The sequence below is a fragment of the Schistocerca cancellata genome, chromosome 7 (assembly GCF_023864275.1).
Source record: "Schistocerca cancellata isolate TAMUIC-IGC-003103 chromosome 7, iqSchCanc2.1, whole genome shotgun sequence".
Lineage (NCBI taxonomy): Eukaryota > Metazoa > Arthropoda > Insecta > Orthoptera > Acrididae > Schistocerca > Schistocerca cancellata.
In genome coordinates, this window is record NC_064632.1 from 369,482,891 (window position 1) to 369,509,481 (window position 26,591).

The 26,591-nt window shown below is 43.4% G+C and overlaps 1 long non-coding RNA gene across 1 annotated transcript in view; it reads right to left on the bottom strand.

The window, feature by feature from the left end:
- Positions 1 to 1,165: 1,165 nt before the first annotated feature.
- Positions 1,166 to 26,591, bottom strand: part of LOC126092020 (uncharacterized) — a 510,940-nt gene continuing 485,514 nt past the window's right edge. The window contains exons 2-3 of the long non-coding RNA XR_007521296.1: positions 4,667 to 4,782; positions 1,166 to 1,263 (exon numbers count right to left, since the gene is read on the bottom strand). This is a non-coding gene — a long non-coding RNA (uncharacterized LOC126092020). The remainder of the gene's footprint in view (positions 1,264 to 4,666; positions 4,783 to 26,591) is intronic.

Below are 26,591 nucleotides of genomic sequence, written 5' to 3' on the forward strand. Positions count from 1 at the left end.
CGACGCTTTGTCTCGCCTACCACAAGGTTTGAATCAGAGTAATTCCGACCTGGAGAATATAAATGACTACAGAATTTACTTACTATGCAGGATAAACAATATCACCAATACTACACTGACTTACGCAGAAATATGTCAACATTGCAAAAATCCGATCCGCACTGGAACAAGGTATGAATTTTACTCACGAGTCAACCTGATCATCCTCTATCAAACCGATATTTAATACATAATGATGTGTTTTTTATCGCCGACATCCTGAAGCCACTACTTGGTATGTCTGCATTCCCAAAGATTCTGAACGAAACCTAATTTGCCACACACTTTTTGTTTGGGGTCATTATGGTACCAAGAAGTGCTTAGCAAAACTCATTACCTATTGTTATTTTAGTAATATGAGACGCAAGATCCACAGTGTACTCAAGACGTGTGTGATCTTCCAGAAATCTAAACCGTTGAACTTATCCACAATAACTGATCTGCATTCCATTTTACCCAGCGAACCTTTAGAAATAGTAAGTACTGACCTAAGTGGTCCACATCCCACAAGCATTGGAGTTGTAAAATACATCCTCGCATTTTATGATCTATTCACCAAACACGTTGAACTGTATGCCGTAAGATCAGCTACTGCTACAACCATCATCAGACGTTTCTCATGTGACTACATCCCTCACGCTGATAAACCAAAAGCCATTCTAACCGACAATGCCGCATACTATACTGGATACAAGTGGAGAAAATTTTTAAAAGACAACAGCATTAAAAATATTTTACTTTCCAGGTTCAGTCCAGAATGTAATCCCACTGAACGGTTGTTTCGTGAGGTTAACCGATTCATGAGGACTTACATTTCTAATAAGCATACCAATTGGGCAACGTATTTGTCGTTATTCGAGGAGGTACACAATAACCTCAACATCTATGAAACTCCCTACACTCCAAGTGAACTCATGTTCGATCGTAAGCAAGAGAAAGATTGGACAACACCACTACCTAAATTTTATTTTCAGCATGCAACCCACAAAGAAAAGGCAAGAGAAGTTTACGCGACGCTGACTGCGGAAGCCGATAGAAGAAACAAATCTTATGCGCACACTGTCAAAAGAAAGCAACAGTACAGAATAGGTATGAAGGTATTTGTGCGTACTCACCATAAATCATCAGCTCCTCAGCGGCACAACGCGAAGTGGCGTCTGCTGTACGACGGTCCTTATATCATTATCAGCATTCCACATCCCAATGCATATCTGCTGCAGCATCCTAAGACAAACAAAACTATTGGACTATATGCTCACCGTGATCTAAAAGCATGCTATGTTCAACGATAGTGTAAGTAGGCTGTTTATGTTTTCTTTATGTAAGTAGGCTGTTTAGGTTCTTATATTGGTAACGCCGCCGCCACGTAGCGCTCTCTGTATGAAAATCACTGGCTGTGCTGTGTGCAGTCTGTGGCTAGTTTGCATTGTTGTCTGCCATTGTAGAGCGGCAGCTGGATGTGAACAGCGCGTAGCGTTGCGCAGTTGGAGGTGAGCCGCCAGCAGTGGTGGATGTGGGGAGAGAGATGGCGGAGTTTTGATAATTTGTAATACTGGATGTCAATTATGAATATTAAGGTAAATACACTCCTGGAAATTGAAATAAGAACACCGTGAATTCATTGTCCCAGGAAGGGGAAACATTATTGACACATTCCTGGGGTAAGATACATCACATGATCACACTGACAGAACCACAGGCACATAGACACAGGCAACAGAGCACGCACAATGTCGGCACTAGTACAGTGTATATCCACCTTTCGCAGCAATGCAGGCTGCTATTCTCCCATGGAGACGATCGTAGAGATGCTGGATGTAGTCCTGTGGAACGGCTTGCCATGCCATTTCCACCTGGCGCCTCAGTTGGACCAGCGTTCGTGCTGGACGTGCAGACCGCGTGAGACGACGCTTCATCCAGTCCCAAACATGCTCAATGGGGGACAGATCCGGAGATCTTGCTGGCCAGGGTAGTTGACTTACACCTTCTAGAGCACGTTGGGTGGCACGGGATACATGCGGACGTGCATTGTCCTGTTGGAACAGCAAGTTCCCTTGCCGGTCTAGGAATGGTAGAACGATGGGTTCGATGACGGTTTGGATGTACCGTGCACTATTCAGTGTCCCCTCGACGATCACCAGTGTTGTACGGCCAGTGTAGGATATCGCTCCCCACACCATGATGCCGGGTGTTGGCCCTGTGTGCCTCGGTCGTATGCAGTCCTGATTGTGGCGCTCACCTGCACGGCGCCAAACACGCATACGACCATCATTGGCACCAAGGCAGAAGCGACTCTCATCGCTGAAGACGACACGTCTCCAATTCGTCCCTCCATTCACGCCTGTCGCGACACCACTGGAGGCGGGCTGCACGATGTTGGGGCGTGAGCGGAAGACGGCCTAACGGTGTGCGGGACCGTAGCCCAGCTTCATGGAGACGGTTGCGAATGGTCCTCGCCGATACCCCAGGAGCAACAGTGTCCCTAATTTGCTGGGAAGTGGCGGTGCGGTCCCCTACGGCACTGCGTAGGATCCTACGGTCTTGGCGTGCATCCGTGCGTCGCTGCGATCCGGTCCCAGGTCGACGGGCACGTGCACCTTCCGCCGACCACTGGCGACAACATCGATGTACTGTGGAGACCTCACGCCCCACGTGTTGAGCAATTCGGCGGTACGTCCACCCGGCCTCCCGCATGCCCACTATACGCCCTCGCTCAAAGTCCGTCAACTGCACATACGGTTCACGTCCACGCTGTCGCGGCATGCTACCAGTGTTAAAGACTGCGATGGAGCTCCGTATGCCACGGCAAACTGGCTGACACTGACGGCGGCGGTGCACAAATGCTGCGCAGCTAGCGCCATTCGACGGCCAACACCGCGGTTCCTGGTGTGTCCGCTGTGCCGTGCGTGTGAGCATTGCTTGTACAGCCCTCTCGCAGTGTCCGGAGCAAGTATGGTGGGTCTGACACACCGGTGTCATTGTGTTCTTTTTTCCATTTCCAGGAGTGTACATTGTTTGTTCTCTATTAATATCTTTCATTTGCTAACTATCCCTATCAGTAGTTAGTGCCTTCCGTAGTTTGAATCTTTTATTTAGCTGGCAGTAGTGGCGCTCGCTGTATTGCAGTAGTTCGAGTAACGAAGATTTTTGTGAGGTAAGTGATTTCTGAAAGGTATAGTTTAATGTTACTCAGGGCCATTCTTTTGCAGGGATTTTTGATAGTCAGATTGCGTTGCGCTAAAATTATTGTGTGTCAGGTTAAGCACAGTCTTGTATAAATTGTTCTAAGGGGACGTTTCAATAGACACACCTATACATCATGCTTAAGTTATACCCAAGTATCAAATACACGTACCTCACAGTACTTCCACAGAGAAGCTACGTAGTATAAGAATTTCATTTCAGCTGTTTGTGTTAGTAGCAGAAGGGGAAAGAAGAGATTCGAATACTTACAGTAGCCACATAAAACTTTAAAGTAAATTATATATTAATTTTAAAACAGATCTGAAGAAGACATATTTTCAGCCTACGAGATTGACTATCTGCACCGTCAATATTCAACTACTAACGACTGATTGACGTAAAAGACTTAATTATTTTACAGCTGACATTTTCATCCAGAAACCGAATAGATACGCATCTCACCACTGAACATGCATACTTACAAGCAGTTAAGGCCATGCTTACGGTGCACACTTCTACTCGTGTCGCGAGTATTTTTTTTTAGACTTATGTTAGCTCATGCTTTTGCCTATTAATAGATATGTGCTTGGTCTTAATGCTGGTGTTAAGATGTCATGTCTAACCACTTTTTATTTCAGGTGACATCATTTGCACAGCGCAAAACACAAAATTTAAACCTGTCATGATTGTAAAATTCATGTAAATCTATTGGAAAATGTTTTTATGTAACCAATCGTGCTTGTAAAACAACACGAGAAATATGTTGCGATATTTGTGTAAAAGCCAAAATGTAACATCTTTATACGTATTTGTACCTATGTAAAGGAACTTATCTGTAACGCATTTCCACGCATTTATCGGTATTTATGTAAAACTGAAACAATGTATGCTCACTTGTGTACAATACCTGTAACTGTAAAATGTGAACAAATGAGAAAGTTATGTGATCTGTATCAGAAACTATTTGTGGACGTTCTCTGTGCATCACTAAACTTGTAACCACGAGAAACTGGTGGGCCATTCAACACACAGAAAAGGAGACTATTCAACATATAACGTAATGTATAGAGACACGACGAACTATTTGTGTTTGAGAATTTGTTTACAAACTGTAAATGCAAAAATCGTATTATGAATTGTGTGTAAAGACATGTCAGTGAACATTTGTACTACGTCACGTCTACGTGTGTACTAACATTTATGTATCGCTTAACAAGCAAAGCACGTAAAAAACTGTGATAGTGAAGTGCTCAGACACTTTTGAGTGCATCACAAATTGACATTTACTGCGTTGCATCTCCACAAACCTGAAGAGCAAGAACCGGTTCCCTACTGTACCTATGGTCACTTTCTTCCAACGCGAAGAAGACTTCTCTACGGGTGGAGGTATTTTGGACGGGTCCTCAGGGAGCATAACGTCCTCGGAAAAGACGGACACTCTTACCTGGTTGAACGAGGAACGACGCCAGCACCGTGCCGTCCGAGGTCCTGCTTCCATGCCTTCACGAACTCATGCTCTAAAATGGGAATTTTGCAGTCTTCTATCAGATGACGTACAACCTAGTGCAAAAAACATAATATGTGAAACAAAGAGACATTACAAGCACAACACTGTGTGGAAGAGACAACGAACAAAAGGAACTTGTAATTTAATGTTAGCACATGTTGTAACTATAGGTTTCTGTACCTGTTTCAAACGTAAATCCACATTACCAAATTCTTGATGGTAAATGTTGTCATAACGACCAGTACTGCACACGAACGCATGAAATAATTATAAACAATATGACGTGTGACGAACTTCGCTAAGCAACCGCGGCGCAACTGCTGAAATACACGCGACTGCCCATGAGCGACAACTGCAGTGCCAACATAGAACTGATACAAGCGCGGTACCAACATAAGACTGTTAAAGGCGCACCCGCCACATTCAAAGACAAACATATTTCATGCAAATATTATGTATATTGTATATGTTATGTATCTGTATTTGCAAATGTATTAATGAAATGTGCTTTACAGTGAGTTGCTGCGGCTGGTCCCGGCGGAGGTTCGAGTCCTCCCTCGGTCATGGGTGTGTGTGTTTGTCCTTAGGATAATTTAGGTTGAGTAGTGTGTAAGCTTAGGGACTGATGACCTTAGCAGTTGAGTCCCATAAGAAATTCACACACGTTTGCATATTTAAAGTGAGTTGCTCGCCTGCAGGTGTGACGTTTCGCCTCGCAACTCAGGGGGCAGTTTAAAGGCACATTTGCACGCTGAGCGGTTATTTAGGAAAAAGTCGTAGTTACAAGTTGAAAAATAAAGATGCATTAAAAAACCATAGATGAAATCCACGGCTATGCAAGCATTTCCTGCAGCCGCTGGAAAACAGAGGAAGAATTACGATCGTCAGATGACGAAAGTATAGGTTACTTTTTGTTTGATAGGTCCTGTACAGATCGGGCGTGTGTGGCACACCGCCATTAACATTGTATTATTTCAATATTTTATTCACGAGTTGCAATCACCGGCACTCATAATCACATGATGTAAGTGTGTTTTTAAACGTTTCTATCTCAGAATATAATTATTACTAATCCATGTATGTTTTATTTTGTGTCACCAGTTATTTGTAAGATTGTTGAGTGTCTTGGCTTGGCAAAGAAAGGATCCGTAAATTGAAAAGATAGTCGTGCAGCACAAACCATCGACGTCTTCGGGTGCTGATCTCAAATACGAAGTCCGATACACATAAAAGGTGAATCTGCAAGAGCGCGGTCATAATTAACATAATGGACAAAGATGCCTTGCCCAAGCACGTAAAAAAGCAATGCCTTGCGCAAGTACATAAAAAATCAAAGTTTGTAAAATATCAAACATAATTAATATTGCGGACTGTTATCTCTCTTCTGAGTGTGTTAAGTTCAGATACGAAAAAGACCATTTATATTTATAAGCCGCCTTCAAGGATGGTCGCTGAGAAAGTGCACTGGTTTGTAACACTGACGCCGCCAGCGCCACGACCCCCCAGCCGCGATCACAACAGAGGCCCACGGCACGTGGTTCCAGCCACCGCTGTACAGCCCAGCAAGGTCGTAGAGCCACTTTGGAGGCAGCGGATTCCAGTTACACCAGCGCAGCTACAGTCGCAGCAGCTGGCGCACGTGTGGCCGTCCGCCGGCCGTCTTTGCCGCCGCCGAACGGAAGCAAACTTCACCCAGAAGGCCAACAACCAGTGTTTGCAGTTGATCAATAAATGTTGATGAAAGGAGGAAGTACAAACATGTTCCGGGAAAATCAGGAATACAGAAATACAAGTCGCTGAGGAATGAAATAAATAGGAAGCGCAGGGAAGCTAAGACAAAATGGCTGCAGGAAAAATGTGAAGACATCGAAAAAGATATGATTGTCGGAAGGACAGACTCAGCATACAGGAAAGTCAAAACAACCTTTGGTGACTTTAAAAGCAACGGTGGTAACATTAATAATGCAACGGGAATTCCGCTGTTAAATGCAGTGGAGAGAGCAGATAGGTGGAAAGAATGCACTGAAAGCCTCTATGAAGGTGAAGATTTGTCTGATGTGATAGAAGAAGAAACAGGAGTCGATTTAGAAGAGTTAGGGGATCCAGTATTAGAATCGGAATTTAAAAGAGCTTTGGAGGACTTACGGTCAAATAAGGCAGAAGGGATAGATAACATTCCATCAGAATTTCTAAAATCATTGGGGGAAGTGGCAACAAAACGACTATTCACGTTGGTGTGTAGAATATACAGGGTGTTTCAAAAATGACCGGTATATTTGAAACGGCAATACAAACTGAACGAGCAGCGATAGAAATACACCGTTTGTTGCAATATGCTTTGGACAACAGTACATTTTCAGGCAGACAAACTTTCGAAATTACAGTAGTTACAATTTTCAACAACAGATGGCGCTGCGGTCTGGGAAACTCTATAGTACGATATTTTCCACATATCCACCATGCGTAGCAATAATATGGCGTAGTCTCTGAATGAAATTACCCGAAACCTTTGACAACGTGACTGGCGTAATGGCTTCACATGCAGATGAGATGTACTGCTTCAGCTGTTCAATTGTTTCTGGATTCTGGCGGTACACCTGGTCTTTCAAGTGTCCCCACAGAAAGAAGTCACAGGGGTTCATGTCTGGCGAATAGGGAGGCCAATCCACGCCACCTCCTGTATGTTTCGGATAGCCCAAAGCAATCACACGATCATCGAAATATTCATTCAGGAAATTAAAGCCGTCGGCCGTGCGATGTGGCCGGGCACCATCTTGCATAAACCACGAGGTGTTCGCAGTGTCGTCTAAGGCAGTTTGTACCGCCACAAATTCACGAAGAATGTCCAGATAGCGTGATGCAGTAATCGTTTCGGATCTGAAAAATGGGCCAATGCTTCCTTTGGAAGAAATGGCGGCCCAGACCAGTACTTTTTGAGGATGCAGGGACGATGGGACTGCAACACGAGGCTTTTAGGTTCCCCATATGCGCCTGTTCTGTTTATTGACGAAGCCGTCCAGGTAAAAATAAGCTTCGTCAGTAAACCAAATGCTGCCCACATGCATATCGCCGTCATCAATCCTGTGCACTATATCGTTAGCGAATGTCTCTCGTGCAGCAATGGTAGCGGCGCTGAGGGGTTGCCGCATTTGAATTTTGTATGGATAGAGGTGTAAACTCTGGCGCATGAGACGATACGTGGACGTTGGCGTCATTTGGACCGCAGCTGCAACACGGCGAATGGAAACCCGAGGCCGCTGTCGGATCACCTGCTGCACTAGCTGCGCGTTGCCCTCTGTGGTTGCCGTACGCGGTCGCCCTACCTTTCCAGCACGTTCATCCGTCACGTTCCCAGTCCGTTGAAATTTTTCAAACAGATCCTTTATTGTATCGCTTTTTGGTCCTTTGGTTACATTAAACCTCCGTTGAAAACTTCATCTTGTTGCAACAACACTGTGTTCTAGGCGGCGGAATTCTAACACCAGAAAAATCCTCTGTTCTAAGGAATAAACCATGTTGTCAACAGCACACTTGCACGTTGTGAACAGCACACGCCTACAGCAGAAAGACGATGTACAGAATGGCGCACCCACAGACTGCGTTGTCTTCTATATCTTTCACATCACTTGCAGCGCCATCTGTTGTTGAAAATTGTAACTACTGTAATTTCGAAAGTTTGTCCGCCTGAAAATGTACTGTTGTCCCAAGCATATTGCAACAAACGGTGTATTTCTATCGCTGCTCGTTTAGTTTTTATTGCCGTTTCAAATATACCGGTCATTTTTGAAACACCCTGTATGAGTCTGGCGATATACCATCTGACTTTCGGAAAAGCATCATCCACACAATTCCGAAGACGGCAAGAGCTGACAAGTACGAGAATTATCGCACAATCAGCTTAACAGCTCATGCATCGAAGCTGCTTACAAGAATAATATACAGAAGAATGGAAAAGAAAATTGAGAATGCGCTAGGTGACGATCAGTTTGGCTTTAGGAAAAGTAAAAGTACGAGAGAAGCAATTCTGACGTTACAGCTAATAATGGAAGCAAGGCTAAAGAAAAATCAAGACACTTTCATAGGATTTGTCGACGTGGAAAAAGCGTTCGATAATATAAAATGGTGTAAGCTGTTCGAGATTCTGAAAAAAGTAGGGGTAAGCTATAGTGAGAGACGGATCATATACAATATGTGCGACAACCAAGAGGGAATAATAAGAGTGGACGATCAATAACGAAGTGCTCGTATTAAGAAGGGTGTAAGAGAAGGCTGTAGCCTTTCGCCCCTACTCTTCAATCTGTACATCGAGGAAGCAACGATGGAAATAAAAGAAAGGTTCAGGAGTGGAATTAAAATACAAGGTGAAAGGATATCAATGATACGATTCGCTGATGACATTGCTATCCTGAGTGAAAGTGAAGAAGAATTAAATGATCTGCTGAACGGAACGAACAGTCTAATGAGTACACAGTACGGTGTGAGAGTAAATCGGAGAAAGACGAAGGTAATGAGAAGTAGTAGAAATGAGAACAGCGAGAAACTTAACATCAGGATTGAGGGTCACGAAGTCAATGAAGTTAAGGAATTCTGCTACCTAGGCAGTAAAATAACCAATGACGGAAGGAACAAGGAGGACATCAAAAGCAGACCCGATATGGCAAAAAAGGCGTTTCTGGCCAAAGAAGTCTACTAATATCAAATACCGGCCTTAGTTTGAGGAAGAAATTTCTGAGGATGTACGTCTGGAGTACAGCATTGTATGGTAGTGAAACATGGACTGCGCGAAAACCGGAACAGAAGAGAATCGAAGCATTTGAGATGTGGTGCTATAAACGAATGTTGAAAATTAGGTGGACTGATAAGGTAAGGAATGAGGAAGTTCTACGCAGAATCGGAGAGGAAAGGAATATGTGGAAAACACTGATAAGGAGAAGGGACAGGATGATAGGACATCTGCTAAGACATGAGGGAATGACTTCCATGGTACTAGAGGGAGCTGTAGAGGGCAAAAACTGTAGAGGAAGACAGAGATTGGAATACGTCAAGCAAATAATTGAGGACGTAGGTTGCAAGTGCTAGTCTGAGATGAAGAGGTTAGCACAGGAAAGGAATTCGTGGCGGGCTGCATCAAACCAGTCAGTAGACTGATGAACCAAAAAAAAAAAAAAAAAAAAAAAAAAAAAAGTTCTGTCACCAGGAGCCATCTGTGGACACATCCCCACCACCTCTCCCTCACATCCAGGAGAAAACCCACGTTCGAATCAGGCGACGGGCAGTGAAGTCCCATGCTTTTTTACTCTTGTATCAGGAACACCAGTGAGGCATCATGGAGGACGGACCTCATGGTGTTAGGAGTCAGCAGTATGGAGCACCTACGGCGACGGTGCGCCACGCACCAAAGGAAATAAGTGCTGATTTGTCCCTTTTCCTCTCTTTTGCCGGGATCATTTCTGTATTCTTTGGGTACACGTTCGTTTTCATTAAATTATAGTCACGGCGAAGGAACTTTCAGCAGCTGAAGTTACTGAGCAACTTAGGGATCAGACAGCTAAATTATAGAGATAAATGAGTTCAGAGCGGCGGAGAGGGAACAGTCATCACAATCCCCTCCCCGCTCCCCTCCTCCTGAATGGCACTGGTAGGGAATTGGTTACCCGTTTTCATGGGAACAGGGGGAGGAACTTTCTATAGTTTGGCAGCATCCAATAAACTGGGATGGGGGGGGGGGGAGTCGGGCATGGAATAACGAGAATTTATTACATGTTGCTAGACCGAAGTTAACGTGAGATGCTAGAGCACATGTTATGTGTAATGAGAAACTGAGGGAGGCTAAAAATTTGAGGGCTTTCAGATAGGGTTACTAGAGAGATATCGGAAGAAGAACACGGCAAGATATTGTGGGTAACAACTTACTAGGGTTCTTCGTAATCAGGGTGAATCAACACTGGAAGCTTCGCCGACCGTATATGTAAAAACCAGTGTAGGTACATGTGAGCTTAGGAACGATGATAGGGTTAACTCGGAAGCCGGAGTGGCCGAGAGGTTCTAAGCGCCACAGTCTGGAACCGCGCGACCGCTACGGTCGCAGGTTCGAATCCTGCCTCGGGCATGGATGTGTGTGATGTCTTTAGGTTAGTTAGGTTTAAGTAGTTCTAAGTTCTATGAGACTGATGACCTCAGAAGTTAAGTCCCATAGTGCTCAGAGCCATTTCATTTGGGTTAACTGGGTAATTTTGCGGAAAGCAAAGAAGAAGGCTCCTGACGCTTTATTGAGGGTTCACTTGAAATTTCCTAAGTATTTGAGTGACACAATGGGTACTGCATGATCATTAGAGGAAATTAAGTCAACGACTAGGTCACGTGAACGTCGGACAGTGTTTAATAGAGACATAAATTGTTTTCAGTGTGGACGAAAGGCTCATGTACAAAAAGATTACAGACAGGGACGGTGCGGGTATTGTAAAAAATTTGGTCCCTCGGATATTTACCAGTACAAAAGTTCCAGTCACAGGGTAGTTCTTGTGGACAGCAGTTAAACGGCCAGTAAGAAATAAAATGAAATGATCCTATGGTATTGCTAGCCGGGAGGCCCCATCCGGGGAAGTTCGGCCGCTGAGTGCGAGTCTTATTGCAGTCGACGCCACACCGAGCGACTCGACTGCCGGAGATGAGGAGATGATGATGATGACAACGCAACATCCAGTCCATGAGCGGAGAAAATCTCCAACCCAGCAGGTAATCGAACCCGGGCCCGCTGCATGGCAGGCAAGCGCGTAAACACAACTAAGCAGGCAGACTCTCAGTAAGGGTAGTGCATGTAGGAAAGCAGTGGCAGATTTTTTTCTGACTAGCTATGTGGGGAATAGATCACGTAAAATGTTGATGATTACCGGATCTCAAATGTCCGTTGCAAGTAAGCGAGTATTGGGACAAGTAAGTTAAGTGTTCCACATTGAACGTTAAGTACCGTAACGCGTGTAAACTCATTCCGTGTTGGAGTGTTGAAATTCCAAGTGGGCGGAGGTTAACTTCCAAGTGCATGTAGAAGTTCTTGTGGTTAGCGGTAGGTACGACGTTATTCTTGGACTCGATTTCCTGGTTGCACATCGCGCCATAATTGACTTAGAATGGCATACAGTAGAAATGGATGGAACTTCGTTTCAGCCAAGCTCTGCAGCCAGAATACCTTCATTGTCGCAAGGCCAGGGGAAACCAACTGTGTACGAGGCCCGTCACGATCAGTTCGCGGGATCGCTTACTGGGTACCCCAGTCGCTCACCCTCAGTACAGGTTTTGTCACCGTTTCTCAGACAGTGTCGTCGTCCATAGCTTTCGTTCCGTGCGTTTTCCTATACGACTTCTGTTCATTACAGTGAACACGATGGAAGTGATAACAACAACGAAAGGAAGGCCGTGTCTTATCAAGGATGGTCATCGCTACCGTATTAATAGGAAAAATGAAGAACATACGAACTGGATGTGCGTCAATTATGAACGGAGTAGGTGCAAAGGCCGTTTAAAAATTGTAAATGGTGAAATCGTTGCTCAACAGCAACATTCTTGTCCACCTGACAAAACAGATGTGGAGATAAAGAAAAGACTACATAATTGCAGAAAAAAGAGTTCGTGAAGAAAAGAAAGTGCCTGTAGCCCAAATTTTTAAGCAGGAATTTCAAGATTTGAAAGATAAAGGATTGGAATTCGTGGCATGTATTCCGAATTATGACAGCTCCAAGACTCAATTGTATAAGGCGAGAAGAGGAGCTATTGGGACAACCCAGAACACTGGCTCTAGTTCAGAAATTCACCTTAGCGAAGACCTTTTGAAATTAACGGAAGGTAATAGTTTTTTGAAGACTGATGACGGCTCTGTCTCAGGCAAGAGACTTCTAGTATTTGCTTGTGAAGAAGCAGAGAAAATCCTTTGTGACAATGGAACTGTGCTTATGGATGGGAAATTTGACAGATGTTCGAAACTGTTCAAACAATTGTACACAATCCGTGCCGACGTCGGAAGTACAGAAGAGGCAACTAAGATATTTCCTGTTTTATTTCCTTTGCTATCAGACAAAAGTCAAAATTCATATGGAAGACTTTTTCTGGATTGAAATCTGGGTGGTCACCAAAAACTGCAGAGCTAGATTTTGAAATGGCTACAATTAAAGCAATGAATTCAGTGATCCCTGAAACACAACTTTCCGGTTGTAATTTTCACTTTAGCCAATGTATGTGGAAGAAGATACAGGAACTGGGATTAACGGAAGAGAACAGGAAGGGAGGAAGTCCGATTGTTTTGTCGCATGTGTGCTGCAGTGGCACATCTTCCACTTAACACTGTCGATGAAGCGTGGATTTTAAACATGGAACAAATGCCCAGTGGAGAGAAGATTACAACATTTGCAGTCTTTATGGTTGATCAGTGGGTGGAAAATCCTAATATATCTATTGAAATGTGGAATGCTTTTAACCAACGACACAGAACGACGAATGCTGTCGAAGGTTGGCATAGAAAACTGAACTCCTCAATAAATCAGAACCGTCCAAATGTGTATTTTCTGATTCAAAAGCTGAAGGAGGAGGCAGTGAATGCTATTTTTGAAATTAAAAACGATTCCATTGGCCTACCTCTTCAAAAAAGAAGGAAAATGTACATAGATCTTGACAAATGATTAAAACACATTATGAAAACATATGAAGACTCTGGAGATTTAAAAGGGTGTTTAAAATCTCTAGCCTTTTTACAAAAAATTGAATAAGAAATTACGATTGATAAGAAAAAAAGATTATCAATTTGCTACTGTAATTTTGAACAACAACAATAACAACAAAAACAATAAAAACAACAAAAAAATAAATAAAATTTAAAAATTTAAAAAAACACATTTAAACGTGCCTATGTACTACGTGCATAGCCAGTCCCAAGCCTGGGTAAAATATGAAGGGATATTATTTTCATGTCAGTCGGAAAGTTTACGGTTACGATATTTATTTGTAGTCGGAAACACGAGCGTCACCACGGAGGGATCTAGAGATTCAAAAAGTTGGATGATAAAATATTTACCGTGATGCTGTGTGTGAAAAATTCTGGGATTTGCTGTGGGCCTTAAAAATATTGTTGTTTCAAAATGGCATGTGTAAATACAGCACACGTTTTACCGGCATCAATAATTTCGCAAAGTTAACTTGCCGATTCTGGAGTTTCGTCTTATATGTCATACGAAACTAATTATTTGTATTTGGCGGACCTCATTCACAAAATTACGCTTTTAACTGTATTTCTAAAGTTCTAATACAAAATCTGCTATTTATTGAATTTTTAACTCAATAAAACTGAAATTTTACTTGGTAAATTTCTTACATAACATGGTCACTCGTCCTGTGATGCTTCCAGAATTTTTGATGAGGAAGGCGGAATGAGGACTCAGACAGCTGGTTGCCCACTTTTCTGTCAGGGTCTTTTAAACACGATTATATTTGCCTTTATTGTGCTCCAACAGGAGCATTTTTCATCTGATTATTATGTAGTTCATTTTATAAAGATGAAATTCCAACTAGATGAACTTTGGTGGAGTCATCTATATTAAGCAACAAATTTTATCATCTCTAGACATCAAGAACAACACTCTAGTTATCGAGACTTTATACGCTGCACCTAGCCATAGGAAAGTATTCTGTTTTTTCTTTTAGATCAACACGCCCATTGTCGCGTAAATCTTTGTCTAATTACTGTCAGTAAACCCGGCGTTGCCCGGATATTTATTCATCCCAGTTTTATGTCAGTTCATCCCCTCTTCCCTCATCTCTCTTGTCCATTTAGTCCTATCTCGCCCCTCTATCCACCTCCTCCTTCTGCCCATCCGTCTCTCTTTCCATCTCCTCCATCTGGCCCCCTCTCTCGCAATACTTCTTCCTCCTCTCAATCCTCCTCTCCTTCTCCATCCCTCTTCCCGACTGTGCACCTCCTCCTCCGATTTTTCTACTAGTACATCAAATTCACAATAACTCCCCTAATTTATGTATTTATTACAGTGTTCCATTAGTCATTCACCACCTTCCCCCTTTCTCTGTTTACCTGCTGCTCCCTCTCTCTTTGAATCTGCTTCTCTCACTTCTCTGGATGCATCTCCTCCGCCCTCCCCGCTCCCATCACGTTCTCCTCTTTCCGTATATTTCCTCCTCTGTCTCCGTCATGCCATCTCCTCTTTCCTCGTCCATGAAAAAATACGTATATCTGCCAACTTTCATGTTGATTGACGAAACGATGTTGAATTTATTTAAAGGTATGCCAGCCCTCCGCCATTCAGCACACGTTGGCTTTTATAAATGCCTTCACCACGAATACATACATACATGAGCCAACTCCCAAGCTGATGAGTCAGACGGTGTGTAATTCTGTTGTAAGGTACCCTCCGCCATACAGCGTATGAAATTTCATGTAGACTGTGAGGTTCCCCTTGTTTTGAAGATCAAATGTACAAAATTTCATCAAGATGGGAGCAACACTGTGGTTTTTGTTGAAATCCGTAAGTAAAGTACCCTCCACCATGCACTGAACGAAGTGTTATGTAGACAGTGACCTTCCTCTTGGTTTGGGAAATAGGGATTCACTTTTACACACCCCTCTCGCTCTATGCCGACTTAGTTGCGAAGCATAAATAATAGATTCGAACAAAAGAAATCATGTAATGATTTCTGTCGTATACGGGGCAACATAGCTATTAAATAATAGCAAAGAGATTACGAGAGCAGTCACTTTCAGTGTTACGTAAAATAACGTTATACCTTGTAAATTAACACGACACAAAATGAAGATGATAAGCAATGTGGGACTTCCTTCCGTTTGCGTTTGAAACTCTCGGAGAACTCCTGTGTGGTGAGGAGGATGGGAGGGGGCAGCAAAGGGAGCCTCAATTTGTTTTGCCGACCTGGGCCTCTGACAGGTTTAGTGCGCCACTGCTTGTAGTAAACCCCACGGTAGGAAATCCCACGACACCTCGCCAGCCACCTTTGTTGCCACCGAGAAAATTACTATCGAAAGCAAACCTCGCCTAGAGGGCCAACAATCAATGTATTGCAGTTGATAAATAAATGTTGTGATTCTGTCATCCGGAGCCACCCGCGGACGTACTACCCCCCCCCACCCCCCCACACACACACACAAATCCCCTTCCTCATGTCCAGCAGAGAACCCACATACGAATTCAGTGACTGGCAGTGGAGTCCTGTGCCTGTTCACAGCTCCATAGCGCACGCTTTACGGCTCCGGCGCCATGTTTTCCAGTTAAGAGCATCTGGAGTTTCAGTTCGCCCTGTAATCCCTGCTTCTACAGCTCCTTTCGTGTTGTTGTGGTGCTGACAGGATTCGCGAGTGCGACATTTGGCTGTCGGCTCGTTTTCTTCACAATCTTCTTCAATAGCCGTCCGTCATGATCGCTCAGCACACACTTTCGTTCGTGCTGTGATTTAGGGGATGACGTTTCTCCGCTTCACCGGATGCGATATAAATCTTCGATACGGTACCTCCTGAACCAGCAAACGCTACCGCTACGTTGGTTACGGAAGAACCCACCATACAAGCAGCAACAATTTGCCTACGGTCGAATTCACTGACCTCCACCATTATGCACTAAAAATTTCACGGAACACTGCTCTGACGACGACTGACTCTTTCAACTTATTGAGAACATTACACAGGCGTCGTTCGTGGTCAGCACAAACTCCACGATTGGCTAGCATCCACATTAACGTTCAAGAACCAATTTCTCGTTTTGTTTCCATATATTTGTGTATATTCATCGACTATCTTAGAAAGCGAGCACTTAGCGACTTCCAACAAACTTAACACGTAATTTCTAATCTTTTCGAAACCCTTTTCCCCAACAAACCACAAAAACGAAAGAAAAAAGTTTATCGCTTGCTGTATTTTCGCTTTTCATGCAGTAAAACTTCAGCTTTAGGCATGACGTTTTAATCTGTTATTTCTTTACAACTAACTCTATTCGCAACAACTTTTGCATACCGCATCCACATATATCACTCATTTTGCCTGTACAGTTATATTATTTTACATGTCATAGTTCCGGAGATATGACGTCATAAACGTCAAGATGCGGGGAAATTTCACTCTTTTCATGTACGGGAGTTAGTGATCAGAACTGGACATCTAGAAGGCCGTACTTCGATCTGAATGAGCTTTGAACTGTGTCAAGTTACAGAATGAAATGGAACTGTTTTTCGGGTGCCACGTAGTAGAGCATAGTATAAACAAATATTCTCCGTAAATATGTCAGTACCGCGTGTTTGAAATTGTTCAGTCCCTGGAACTGCAGTCCCACGTCATGAAGCTCCCGCCGTCAACAGCTACGGTATGAGTGTTGTATTGTTAGCTGGAACAGACAATGGAGGTTTTCAACGCAGAGTCGTCAGATACCAGGGGCGCCCATCACCGTTGAAACACTATCTCGGACTGCTGCAAAAAGGTGATGTGCAGTGCAGTCAAAGTCACGATTTTCGAAACATAATGCTAAATACGATTAGGCTCTCAATTGTAAAAGTTAGTGCTACCTGTTACCTCTTTAAAATATTGTTCCACTTATGATATTGTCTTTCACAGACAGCATTTCCACTGGAACAATACTAACACAACAATGTGTGTTTGCTCTCCATCCCTCCCCACAAGTTTTTCTGTTAATATGTAAATTAACAGTCAGGCACTCTTCCATTTCTGCAGGACATTTTCGCAGGTTGTGATTTTTCGCTAACAAAACATTTAAATTTTGGACAAATTAGCAAATCACAATTATAAGGTGTGCACGTGAAACTGCCATAACCGAGCTTTGTTCTGATTGATCGTGAACCGCAGCAGGCGCTACATTTTAATGTGACAAGTTCGCGTACACGTATTTGGGGCTGGTCTGTTTACAATATTGCGCGAACTGCATGGACTGGAAACGTCAGTAAATTAAGAGTAATTAAGTGCATTTCTGGGTGCGTACATCCCTATTATTCAGTAATATTAGTAGTATATACTTGTGAGAACTCTATTGAACCGTAGATTACTACACCATCGTAAAATTCACTATTGCAGTTGGTACCATTACGCAGTCCCGGTCAATCTGGTACCTGCAGTATAGTATGTAAACAGAGAATTTTGGTTTCATTTGGTATGCGACATGATGTTAGAGACCTTATAATCCTTATTAACTAGCGCATAAACTATCGGGCTCTGTCGACCGCGCAGTTGACCGCCCCACTAACCAAACATCATCATCAACATCATCACAAACTATAAATTATGACGTCTTTTAAATTAAAAATGTAGTAGTAAAATTTACGATGGTTTTCACCTGTTTAGTTTTATAGAATTAATGTCACAGAATTACTTTTATTTACATTAAAGGGCCAAAGAAACTGGTATAGGTAACAGGCAGAATACTGCGCTGCAGTCGGCCTATATAAGACAGCAAGTGCCTAGCGTAGTTGTTAGATCGATTACTGCTGCTACAATGGGTTTGAACGTGGTGTTACAGCCACCGCACGAGCGATGGGACACTGTATCTCCGAGGTAGCGATGAAGTGGGGATTTTCCCGTACGACCATTTCACGATTCTACCGTGAATGTCAGGAATCCGATAAAACATCAAATCTTCGACATCGCTCCGGCCGGAAAAAGATCTTGCAAGAAAGGGACTAACAACGACTGAAGAGAATCGTTCAGCGTGACAGAAGTGCAAGCCTTCCGCAAATTGCTTCAGATTTCAATGCTGGGCCATCAACAAGCGTCAGCGTGCGAACCATTCAACAAAATATAATCGATATGGGCTTTCGGAGACGAAGGTCCACTCGTATACCCTTGATGACTGCACGACGCAAAGCTTTACGCCTGGCGTGGGCCCGTCGACACCGACATTGGACTGTTGATGACTGGAAACATATTGCCTGGTCGGACGTGTCTCGTTTTAAATTGTATCGTGCGGATGGACATGTATGGGTCTGGAGACAACCTCATGAATCCATGAACCCTGAATGTCGGCAGGGGGCTGTTCAAGCCGGTGGAGGCTCTGTAACAGAGTGGAGTGGTGTGGTGTGCAGTTGGAGTGATATGAGACCCCCGATACTTCTAGATACGACTGACAGGTGACACGTACATAAGCATCTTGTGTGATCACCTACATCCATTGATGTCCACTGTGCATTCCGACAGACTTGGGCAATTCGAGCAGCACATTGCGACATCCCACACGTCCAGAATTGCTACAGGGTGGTTGTAGGACCACAATTCTGAGTTTAAACACTTCCACTGGCCACCAAACTCCCCAGACATGAACGTTATTGAGCATATCTAGGAAGCCTTGCAACGTGCTGTTCAGAAGAGGTCCCCACCCGCTCGTAAGCATACGGATTTATGGCAGCGCTGCAGGACTCATAGTGTCAGATCCCTCCAGCACTACCTGAGACATTAGTAGAATCCATGCCACGTCGTGTTACGGTACTTCTGCCTGCTCATGGGGGCCTTACACGATATTAGACAAGTGTACCAGTCTCTTTGGGTCTTTAGTGTAAATTTACACACGCACACACACACATTGATATGAAATAGTGATATCCCCTTACCGATGAGGGGAACAGCAGAGGAGCGATCTGTCTTGGGAAGTTTCCATGACGTGACATCAGTCATTGCTGGCTGCTGGTGATTGGTACAAGGTGGCAAAATGGTTCAAATGGCTCTGAGCACTATGGGACTCAACTTCTCAGGTCATTAGTCCCCTAGAACTTAGAACTAGTTAAACCTAACTAACCTAAGGACATCACACACATCCATGCCCGAGGCAGGATTCGAACCTGCGACCGTAGCGGTCTCGCGATTCCAGACTGCAGTGCCTAGTACCGCACGGCCACTTCGGCCGGCCTTGGTACAAGGGAAAAGTGACAAAGTTTGAGTCAGATCTGCAGGTGTGCTCACACAGCCCAGATGTTTCCTTCGTGTACCTCCGAGAGCGCGGTGGTCGAACCGCCAGAGCACCACACAGTTGTGAAGCACCCGAGGCCCACCAATTACGGAGATGCCAACCACAAAAGAATACGATTCGTTTTTGTCTCCAGTATGGAAAAGAGAGACCGAGGGGTGTTAAAATAGTTAAATAGTTAGTGCAGGTGACAAGTTCAAAAGAAAAGAAGTTGTAAGTTTTCTCTGAGATTCTCTTGCAAATGCCGTATTACTTAATTTCATTACCGATTGAATCTCTCAATGAGGAATTATTGGAACAAATGGAGTCATAGATTTTGTAACTTTGAACAGAGGAGTCAGTAAAATATCTGTGCCAATGCGTTCTTATTTGGACCACATTTTATTTGCTAATTATAGTATCATAGTGAGAATTAACAGCATGTTGGGAGTTAACAACATAGCTCGCGTCCTTAAGCAACAGTGTAGGATCATATAGCGACTAAACGTCGGGCAGAGGGTCTGAAGATGGCGTAGTAAATCGTCGAAACTGGTAGCCCAGTAAAATAACAGTTTGGAAATTAAACGGCTGAAAAATGTTTGATTTGACATTCTGTCCGAACAGCCGAGTCTCGCAACCATCTCTGGAGAGATGGACATACAGAGTAAGGAGCGGTTCCCACAATCGGAACACAGACAGCTATAATGGACGCACGATATGGCACAGAAATGCGGCTGTGGTATGGCACGGTCAATAAGCCGGGAGAGTGAGTCCTACTCGATGATTCTGAATGTCGGAGGCACTCCAACATTTAGATGCAAACCTAAGAGTTTTCATTATCAAATATTAATTATTAAAAGCCACCTTGGGCGCGTTAGGTGATGGGGAGAGCTTAAGTTTCATGAAAGCTTTGCTGTTATCTTGTTGACTTGCAGTAAACTGTTTATATCAGGAAACAACTGAAGATAATTAGTCTACCGGTAACATACGAATATTTCCTAAGTTGCACGAGGTGTACTCAAGACTTCTGTTGCGCATCAAGCTAGTCAGCATGGAGGTCAAATTCATATGGGGACTGCTGGTAACACGACCTGGGTTCACTGCCAGGCCACTCGGAGCGCTAATGTCGATCTCCGTTTCTGATGGTTGTCCGTAAAATAAGGTTCCCATGGCGCTACAGTCCTGAAAAGCGCTGTTACGGTGGATTCCGCGATTCTGTAGTGTACCTTGGTTCTCCCACTCCAAATCCCCTCCCCAGAGAGCTGCCTGCGGAGCTCAGTCTTGGCTCGACAGCCGTACGTGATGGATCTCCCCCTCGGTTCGCCCGCCAGGTGTGAGCTTCGCTCGGAGATCCGTTTCCTGCCTGCAAAACACATTCGGAAGAAATCCATTCCCAGCTATGCGAAATCAATGGAGACACGTGTGTGAGCGCGCAACACGTACGCAGATGGTGCAGAGAGTTCAAGGACGGGCGTACTGACGTCTATCATGAGGAGCGTTCCGGACGACCATCTGTTTCTGTCGAAACAATCGCAAAAGTGGAGGCAGCGGTGCTCTCAGATCGAAGAGTGACGGCTCGTGAGCTCTCCGAAATGATGTCAGCAAAACCTCTGTTGACAAGATTTTGACGGAGAATCTAGGGTATGCTAAAGCCGTCGGCACACGGACCGTGCTGTCGAACGTTAACGTTGAGCGTGCCAAGTCCAACGTGCTGCTGAATGCTCAGGAATGATGCAACTCGTGCATACGGTACGTGGGCCCCAACGTGGTATACGCGATCGCAACGCACTCCAGCGGCAGTTGAGGGATGTTTCTAGTTCGTAAATCACATTGTTTACTCAAAGGGCGCGCGTAAAATTCCCACGTTAGCTCTATTAAAACGCACATTTCCTTCATCGTCCACGAAAAGGAAAGTACCATGTCCAATCAATAAGGACACAGGCTTATAAAAGTTCCATTACAAACAGTGCAGTATAAATTTGAAATACTTCTCCACATAAGATAAACATTATCTCATCATTCCCACATTTTAGTAAAACCCCAAGGTCAGTCTTACTTGATCAGTGCTCCTGCTCAGTAGCAGAATCTTTGCAATATGTGAATTACGAAGCGTAAAAGAAAAAGGAGCAAAATATCTTTATACAAGTAGCGCAAGCTATCCTGTAGATTAAGCCAATCGAACAGTCAGCCCTAAAAGAAAGGTGAATTTATATTTACATAACATCAAATATTATAGTATATACTTATATTAAACTAATAATAAAGTATCAGAACTCAATAAAAACGCGAATGTTAGGAAAAAAATTTGGAAGTGGTACGACGCGAACCATCGCCCAATCAAACTATTCTGCAGCGTGCAAAGACGCTAGTCATTACACTACTTTTTTTCACTTTGTTAGTTGTTGACTGTTGTGTTGTGTCGTTGCGGACGTCACATGACATCCCTTCAAGTTCGTTTATTGGTCGTTGCACTCAGGTTTTTTTATTACTGAGGCTAACTGGCTCTCTGACCGAACACGCTGAGCTACCGTGCCGGCTACACTGCAGTAATTACATACTCTACACGTTTAATCATAGTATCTTATCTCCTGCAGAAAACCTTAATCGTAGATATGTTACTAATTGAAGTTTAATTATAAGAAATTGTACCAAGAACAATGTGTTTTGGGTAAATCTTCAGTGTGTCGCTGTCTTCAAATATCCTACTCTCATAATACGCAAGTTACAAATAATTCTTTTGCCACGAATATTATGTTTCTCATTATTTTATTGGAACCGGACTCCCGAACGTGCCATTGACGCTATGACGTCAGAAACTCGGCACGCTCAACGTTCGGATGCACGGTCCGTGTGCCGACGGCTTAAGGTTTGCGCGAGGTGGGTGCCAAGAATGTTGACCGAAGACGACAAACGTCAACGCGTTGAAGCGGCTCAAGAACTTCAAGATCACGGAACTCACGGAGAGGAATACCTCGATTGCATCGTCACTGGAGACGAGACTTGGGTGCACTACCCGAAACCAAAGAACAGTCCAAACAATGGAAGCACCCAGACTCGCCGAGATCGCGAAAATTCAAACAAACGCAAAGTGTCGGCAAAGTGAAGGCAACAGTATTTTGGGAGAGGAAGGGTAGTCTGTTGTGCGAGTTCTTGCCCACCGGCACAACAATCAACGCTGCCGGGTACTGCGAGACACTGCAAAAATTTCGCCGTGCAATTCAAAACAATTCAATTCAAAACAACAGCATACCGCTGTCCAAGGGGGTGCGTTTTCATCAGGATAACGCTCGACCGCACACCGCTAAAGCCACCAACGAGCTCATCGCAAAATTTGGACGGGGTATTGTCACACACCCACCCTACAGCCCACACTTAGCCCCAAGTGACTACCATCTCTTCCCTGACATGAAAAAACACCTGAGTAGAACGTATTTCAGCGACAGAGAAGAGCGGGAAGAAGCGGTTCTCAGTTATCTGCGCAACTTGGCGGCAGATTTTTTTTGACTCGGGCATTCAAAAGGTCGTACATCGCCTGCAAAAATGTATTGATCTCAGTAGTGACTATGTAGAAAAATAGTTTAAAGTCTGAACCTCCCAAAAATGTACGCATTCATGAAATAAACAAGTTTTACACTGTGAAAAAAAATTGGGAACCTTATTTTACGCACACCCCTCGTACTCATCGTAACATGTGCCTTGTAATTCCGTTATATTATATTATATTAGTATTATGTATGACCATTTTGCAAACAAGGTCTGTGGTCGGCGAGGTGTGGAAACCGAAGCGGACAATGATAACTAAAAATATAACAAAGATATAGATTAGTATATTAAATTGGTTGTAAACAGTGGAGGTTTAGACATTTCTCTCTCTGTCTTCTTGTAGGCGTGAATGTTGTAAGAGCCTGTGACGCTCTGTCGAACGCTTAGTTAGCTTTCTTTTGTTCTTTTATCGAGAAAGACGCCATTGGATACTGTTGTATAAAAAAGGTGTGTACTTTGAATTTTATGTTGATTTTGAATACAGAAAATGTTAAAAATGCTTGTAATAATTTGTAGCCAGCTTGCCCAGTATTTCATTCCACATTTTTAGTCGTTTTCCGTGAATGTAGAATTTTCCGTGATGCAGTGCTGCGTCACGATCGCCGGAGCCGCTGCCGCGGCAAATTCAAACTATAATTGAGTGAAAGCATTTTTCCCGCAACTAAGCGGGCAGGTAATGGTACATTAGAAATTATTTCTTTCAGCTTCCCGGAGGCCCCAGAAGAGAATTGTAGATTTCATTATGTTGTTTTCAGATGGACATGGGACAATGCTAGCACAATATCAGTGACGAAAATAATTTATGTAAATCAGAGTGTTAAAATCTGGTGTGGCTAATCATATTAAAATCAATTTTCATTTTTAGTTTCATGCTCTTGTGCTAGCCGTGGCAATCAATAGAGTTCAAGTATTAAAAAATCCACTGCAGCTTTTATGTTTGGCAAACACTGCATACTGTAACTTCTGTGCGTATAATAAGAGTAGTTTTCAGTGCATTTCAGAGACGAAAATAGAGAAAGACATGTTTAATTTCATAATCAGTTACAGTAATGATACAGTGTTCCATTTCTATCAAGTCAGATCAGAGTTATGAGAACATAGTCTTGCAAATTAAAGATCGTACATTGACAGCAGGAAATCTTTTAGTGTTGTGCGTATCCCCACATAATAGATCAGAGGGCACAAAGTTAAGATTTTCAACTACAGAAACCAGTATCGAGAACCGCATTTTATCTTTTGTGTTCGCAACAATAATCAACATACAGTTTACTTAAAGTGATATGCAACATAAACTGCATATAAAATCTAAGAGCACGGGGATACACAACAACTTGGTGGCCAGAAGCGTGGGGCCCGAATGAGCAGTGGCCACGAAAATGTACCAACAATTTTGTGTTTTTTCTTTCAGAATAGGTAGTGTCTGTATGAATACTGATACATGTACATATGTATTTTTTAACAAATGCCATGTATTAATGCATGTAAAATTCTTTCATGAGAACTACACCATTGCGAGCAAACCGAACTAGTAGAACCCGATTCTACAGAGAAATTGTAACAACATGGTCCTGGTACAGCCGAACTCAGAACCATACAAATTAAACGTAACACTACAGTATAGTTGTCCTGTCAAGAGATTATGAATTCCAGTGAAGTCATCTCATATCACTAATGGCGTGTGCGTATTTTAAGGATATTTGTTTGTGACAGGACAGAGTTTGAGTGTAGGTAGAATTTTTCATTGGTGTATTATGCACAAGTTCATATATTTTGTGTGCAACGAGTAAGTTGATAGATACTGTATCCAAGTTCGTAAATGATAAATACGGTCAAACTGCATAGGCAACGCACAGGCATCATGGATACCTACCAGTGCAGTAAATGTAGAAGCGAGTGCTTGAGACAGGACAAGCAATCTGTTTGAGGAAATACCCTGTGAAACTGTGGGGGCGGGGTCACAGGAAATGGTGCCACCGTCCACCAGTGCCCAAGCAGACGCAGAAAAAGAAGTAGTACAACCACAAAAAAAAAGGCTCTGAGCACTATGGGACTTAACAGCTGAGATCATCAGTTCCCTAGAACTTAGAACTACTTAAACCTAACTAACATAAGGACATCACACACATCCATGCCCGAGGCAGGATTCGAACCTGCGACCGTAGCAGTCGCGTGGTTCCGGACTGAAGCGCCTAGAACCGCTCGGCCACCTTGGCCGGAAGTACAAGCACAAGCAGAGCAGCAACCAGATATTGGTAATCTGCCTGGTGGATATGCGACTCAGGCCATGTTAGAGCGAATGCTGAATTATCAGGCGAATTTAGCGCAACAACAAGCGGAAAAGGACGAAAAAATCGAAAGTTTTCTCGCACAGCAATCTGAGCGGGAACGCCAGCAAGCTGAGCGTGACTAACAAGTAGCACAATCCTTAGAATCCGTGCAAAAGGAGATTGCAAACATGAAACAAACAGTTTAGCCAATACCTAAGGCTGTACAGGAGTTGACTGCGCAATTAAATAATCTGCAGGTAGCGAACACTACCATTGTAGATGAAATGGGTATTTTAGCTAGCCGTATCGAAAAATTAGAACAAGATTCTACATAGCTTGGCGAACACAAACTAAACGAACAAGCGACTGAAATTGAGGCTGAGTTTAATTCTTGGTTAGAATCGAAAGACAGTGAAATTGAGAAAAAGATTGATTCAAGGGTGAAAGCAGCTTTTGACGATAAGGACTCTGAATCTTTTAGCGCTGTAATAAACAGCCAGGTACAGAGTGATGTTCACACTATCATACAAATACTAAGCGATGATATTCCGCATTGACAGATATCAGACTTGGAAAAAGGCTTAGCTGGTAGCAGAAGATGTGTAGAAAATGAAAGTGTGTCGCCAGTTACCAATCTTTTTGGTAACGCACAGACATATTGAAAGGTGGCTACACTGAGTCACATCGCCAGAGACTGCGTCAAAGAGTATTATTCAGCCGCCTCCACTGGCAGTGAGTGCTTGTTGAGAAGTTGCGGTGGGCAGTTGTTGTTCTGAGGTAGCTGTAGTTGCTTTACTAGTTGTGAGCATGTCGTGTGCAGTTGTTCTGATGGGTTAGACAGCCGATGCTGTTCGATTGCGGATGTTGTAATGACCAGAGTGTATGTTTCGTCAATATATATGAAGGTAAAGAAATTTTTTTTATTTCAAATGTCCTAATTAACAATGCCTCTTGGTCACAGGTTCAGTCAACAAACCATCTGGCTTGTGTTCATGTATTAGAGTGTAATTCTGGTTTCTATGGGCAATTATAGTATTTTTTTAAATTACTTCAGTGTAAATGGTGCTTAAAATATCTTGTCTTATTGAGGAAGAACCGTGCCAGATG